We start from the raw sequence: 6000 nt of genomic DNA on the forward strand, positions 1-6000 counted from the left end.
GCCAAGCAATTCCTCTCAAAGGTATGAAAAAATGTCTGTGCTCTATTTTCAAAGAAACCAAATAAGACATGGTCCCTGAATCACTGTCTGAATGCAAACAGCATTTGGCTTTGATCTGAGTTGCTGAAAACTATGACCAATTTATCCTGAGGATGCCAAACCATCAGAGAATGTTTTTAAGTCTGGGTTTCCATATCGGGATTCTGCTACACGCTTTTTCTCTTCATTTCACATTACATAGGGCCAACCCAAAATAGTACTTCCAACAATGGATGTGGTTGGTATGATAATTTCACATCCAGTTACGGACAAGGAGTAGATGGACCCTTTTCTTATCGACATATTCATGTGGCCTAAAAAATATACAAAAAAAAAATAATTGAACAGTAAATGGGATTATTTGATGTAAACCCCCTTCTATACTGTATTCATAGACTTCTTAGGCAGGCTCAGTCAGTTTCCTATTGAAGAAGGAATAAGAAAAATCTCAGAAACTCACTTGTCTAGCTAACGTACCCCAATGTGCCTCTCAAACCCATCGAAGCCATGCCTGCTGCCAATCTTCCTCCCACCCTCTGCCTGGTCCAAGGAGTCATTGCTGGTTTTCTGAATTTCATTTGCAAACTTAAACCCCAAATATGCCCATTAGTCTCAGTGCCGAATCTCATTTGCTCCGCTTCTTCCTGCCTCCTCGGCCAAACTGTGTGTGTGAAGATGCGCACATGTGGGGAACGGATCCAGCCCCATAAGGAGGCGCACAGCCATCTTGCAAGCATGTGGGACATACCAAAAACCTCCGGTAATGAGCCAATCACCCAAGATTACCCGCCTTTGGGTCTCAGTGGGATTTTTCTTTTTTTGTTTTTTTTTTGGAATGCTATGAAGACTTGATCTGCATATAAAGTCTCTGAAGCACTTTCTGCTCTGCCAACATCCTGAAATAAGAAGAAAATGGGGGTTATGATGTTGATGTTTTACACACATTCTCTACATTTTAGGGTGTCCCAATTACAAGAAGGCAGATCCTTGCCTAAAATCCTAGTCCGGAGCTAGAGATCTGGACCTGTTCTGCATTCTGGGAGCACCTTCGGGTTTCAATACGGACAGGGTGTGGAGGACTCGGAGGGCGGTGGGCAACTTCCAAGGATGGAGCCATCGCACAAGTACCAGCTCTCACAGCTAGAACTTTATAGAAGTTCTTAATTCTTTATAGAACTTTATAGAAGTGTTTACCTTTTGTAATCCCATGTATTTCATTTTAGGCATTAAAACTTCATTCTCAAGAGCGGTCTATAAGCTTCACCAGCCTCCCAAAGGGGTGCACTCCACAAAGAATGTTCTTACCCCTGCAACTGGCCCTCTCTCCCGCGCCGGATTCACTCCGGACACAGCACCCAGGTCTGCATCGTCCCTGCTCCAGCCCTGGCCTGACCCCCTCCCCACCCATCCCACCACCCCACACACTCCCCCACACCCCCGTCTGCCCTCCCAGCTGCAACCCTCCCTCATCGGCCTGGCCTTGTTAGCCGCCACCCCTCCCCATCTGAACCCCCCACCCACCACACACACCTTCCATAACACCATAGTGTCCTGGGGTTTGGGGGTTGGTTTCTTAAAGTCTGTTAGCGGTGGTTGTCTGATCAGGGATCAGGGGAGGTGGTTGTGTAACAGGAATGTAGTTCTGCGATGTCTTAATTTTTAGGGTATGCATGTTTGTGACTTAAAGGATCAGGAAAACAGAAAAGATTTTTTTTTTAAGTGCTTTATTCCTGTCCTTCCTCCTAATTTCTCCTCAATGTCCTCCTGCCTCCACCTGAACATACCATTCCCATAGTCCTCTTCGACTCTCCCTCAGCTCTGCTTTGTGGCTCTGCTCCCCCTTCAGTGTGGCTTCCCGGACCAGAGGGAGGCCTGGGAGCTGGCGGGCAGGGGTTTGCTGGCTCTGCCTCTGTGTGTCCCCGGCTGGGTCGCTGCATCTGTCTGCTTCTCTGTTTACTCATCCTTAGGAAGAGCCAGCATTTCCCATGTGCTCACTCAGGCCGGGCACATCACATGTACGAACTCATTTAATTCTCGCAATCACACCGTGAGCTGGGTAACATTATTAGCCCATTTTACACACTCACACATGGAGGTACAGAAAGATGAACTCTCTCGCCCAGAATATATGACAGTAGCTCCTCTGCTAATTCTCGTCTCCTGCCTGCAGACTCGGCCCTGTTAGCCCTATGCTATGCTGCCTCTTTGGGGAAGAAAAGACTCCGTAAAATGAAGTAAGTCCACATACCTGCATAGCAGCGCTCTTCTGTTGATTGGAGATAACATGATAGGGGAGGACGTTGGATGAACAGAATGCCTGGCTCGTGGCAGGTAGCTGTCATTATCATAGTCCTCTAATGAGCATTACTCTAAGTAAGTTTCCACCGCACAGCTCCAGTAACTCTGTGCAAGTGTGTCTGCCTACGTAGCCCCCAGGGATCTTAGTTTGAGCAACTGTCTTACTTTGCAAGCCATTGCTGCTCTCTCACTCAGCCATTCTGTTCACTGTGCCTCCTCCTCTGCCCCATCTCACCCCCACACCCTCATCCCTGATGTTTCTGGCATCAATCCCCATTGTTCAGACCCCTGTCCTCCCTGCCACCCAATCTGAAGTCCTCGATTCTCTCGGCCAGACAGCCATTTCTCTGGCCTCCTCGTGGGTCTCTCTGCCTCCAGTCTCACACACACACAAAGTTGGCTAAGTTCTACTGTCAGATTAGTCACCTTAGATGTGACTCCTTGGCTGGGGACCCTGATCTTTCCCTCTGGCACTGTCCCCTGCTCCATACCCTGTCCTTGAGCCAAGAAGGACTAGTTGCTAGAGTCTCCAAACTCACCTTGAGCTTTACCTCTGCCTGAGATGCCCTTTCTGGACCAGTCTCCCACGTTAAGGTCAAGTTCCAAAGCCAGCGCCTCCTGCAGCTTGCCTGGGAGTCTCAGCCCCACGGGGAGTTTCTCTCCTTTGCATTTTGCACCAGGTGTGTGTTGAGAGAATCTATGTGCATGGTCTTCTCTAATTCTATCAGATTTATAAGGTCTTACACAGGCTTGGGCCTCAATATTTGTTTTAAAAAATATGAATTTTAAAAGTAAAAGCCCAGAAAGATTAACTGACAAATCAGCTAGTTAAGGGAGAGTATTACCTAATAGTTGACATAGTAAGTCAGATTGCCTGAGTTTAAGGCCACTTTCTGTCACTTCTTAGCTGATGTGACCTGGGGCAAGTAACTTAACCTCTGTGTGCCTCTGTTTTCTCATCAGTAAAATGGGAATTATCATAGTACTTATCTCATAGGATGTTCAGGAGGATTTAGAGACTTAACATATATCACATGTTTGGAACGGTACTTCTCACATCATAAGCACTCAAATGTTAGCTACTGTTGTTGTTACTAATAGCAGAATCAGAATGAGAATTGAGGTCCCTTAACTTTCGGTCTGGTGCTTTCTCTACCAGGCTTCATGTTCTGACACTATGTCACTCACTGCTCTCTGCTTCTTTAGTGCCCCTACTCTTTTTTTCAACCTCCCCACTCCATGCAAAAGAGAGGCATGCAAATGATATATGCGCACGCACACACATGCGCACACAGGTCCAAGTCAATAGGTAAATATTGCTTTTCCATTTAAGGTAGTCTAGAATTTTGATGAAGCTATGTGGTCTTCAATCAAACAAAAGAAAAGAAAGTGGAAGATCCTCTGTCACTTATCCTGTCCCAGTGCAGGATAAGCCTCTTATATCTAAGGAAAGGGGAGCTGTGGGGTTTCTCATAACTTCTCTAAGACCAAGATAATTCCACTAGCAATTGCTGGAAAGCCACCATGAGAGGTTCAGAATATCACACAGACAAAAGTACTGATTGCAGAGCCACGCAGAACTGGGTTTAGATGTCAGCTTCTCATTCCTTAGCTCTGAGACACTGGGCAAGTTTGTCCCTGAGCCTGTGTTGTTCCTACCTCACAGGGCTGCAGGGAGAGTAGATGAACTGATGTGTGGAAGGTACTGAACCCAGTGCTGGGCACCCCATAAGCACTGCAGTTAGTCCTATCTCTATGGGCTAAGCAGTGCTGGAGTTCCCCGGGGCTTAAGTGCTGCTGAAGGTGAAAATTGGAAGCCCCCACAAGCCGGTTTGCCAAGACCACAGCTTGTGAAGCCCTTTTCTAGCTGCTGAAGGAACATTTCTTCCCTTCCCTCGTGTTCCCTCCACTGTCCTCCATTCTTTTGTATCCTGACTCAACCAGTGTCTTTCCTTTAAGATAACAACTCCCATCAAAGACTAGAAAGAGTCTAATTTTGGATCGCAGTGGATTTAGGAAGTGGCCTTTCTCACACCTGAAATCATGCATTTTCTGGTGGAGGAAGCAAAACCCATGCATCCATCTTGTCAACCCCCTAATACACTGTTCAAGTTGACCCGACCTGGTGTTGACATGACAAATGATTATGACCATCCCCTACACGAAGAACTGGAGGCTGAATGATTTGCCAGGAGACTCTGGTGCCCTTACTATTAGTATCCCAGTGCCTTGTCACTTCAGTCAGCATTCTAAAACTCCACTCTGTATGCAATGGCACTTTTCTATATATAAACTCTCCATTTAATAATGTGTTAGAGGTTAAAGTTTTATTTTTAAATAAAATAGACCTCTATTTTTAAAAAAACTTTAAACTCCTTTAAGCCCCTCTAAAACAGAGTTAATTCCTTAACTTCACACTCCAATCCTTACACCTCTTAACTACACAACTGTCTTTAAATCCCATGTTGTGGAACCCATAACTTTACATAACAGCATTCAAACAAATATTGGTTCTATCACTTTCGGTATCAAGGCTGTTGATATCTTTCCTAAAAGAACTCTTTTCCTATGATTCTTATAGAAGACATATACTCAAAACACCTCACTTTGGGCTGGGTGTGGTGGCTCATGCCTGTAATCCTAGCACTCTGGGAGGCCAAGGTGGGTGGATCGTTTGAGCTCAGGAGTTCGAGACCAGCCTGAGCACGAGCGAGAACCCGTCTCTACTAAAAAAAAATAGAAAGAAATTAATTGGCCAACTAAAAATATATAGAAAAAATTAGCCGGGCATGGTGGCGCATGCCTGTAGTCCCAGCTACTTGGGAGGCTGAGTCAGGAGGATCTCTTGAGCCCAGGAGTTTGAAGTTGCTGTGAGCTAGGCTGACGCCACAGCACTCTAGCCCAGGCAATATAGTGAGACTCTGTCTAAAAAAAAAACACCGGGCCGGGCGCTGTGGCTCACACCTGTAATCCTAGCTCTTGGGAGGCCGAGGCGGGCGGATTGCTCAAGGTCAGGAGTTCGAAACCAGCCTGAGCAAGAGCAAGACCCCGTCTCTACTATAAATAGAAATAAATTAATTGGCCAACTGATATATATATAAAAAATTAGCCGGGCATAGTGGCGCATGCCTGTAGTCCCAGCTACTCGGGAGGCTGAGGCAGAAGGATCACTGGAGCCCAGGAGTTTGAGGTTGCTGTGAGCTAGGCTGACGCCACGGCACTCACTCTAGCCTGGACAACAAAGCGAGACTCTGTCTCAAAAAAAAAAAAAAAACACCGCCTCACTTTGTATGACTGCATCCTCTTGAACTTCCCCATGAAACACAGTGGAGACTTCAGACAACCTTGCTAGGTCTCCCAGGCCAGCCTCTTTGGGACACCTGCTCTAGTCAAACCAAATGGGAGGTTCCTGGCAGGAAAAAGGGTGACTTTGGCCGGTCACTAGGTGGCGCCCTTTCTCCAGCATTGGCCCTGATCCTAGTTCAGAGATACCTGGACATGCCCTTCCAGGTACAGGCTTCTAGAATGCAGGCCTCTCAGATCAGACGTCTCTTGTCTACCTCTTAGGATGCTGTTGTCCTGAAACACTAAGTCATTCACAAAACTCTGCTACCCTAAAGTTTGGAAGGGAACCAGAATAGATATTCTATCTTGTATTTTTAA

Source organism: Microcebus murinus, chromosome 12 (genome assembly GCF_040939455.1).
Source record: "Microcebus murinus isolate Inina chromosome 12, M.murinus_Inina_mat1.0, whole genome shotgun sequence".
NCBI lineage: Eukaryota > Metazoa > Chordata > Mammalia > Primates > Cheirogaleidae > Microcebus > Microcebus murinus.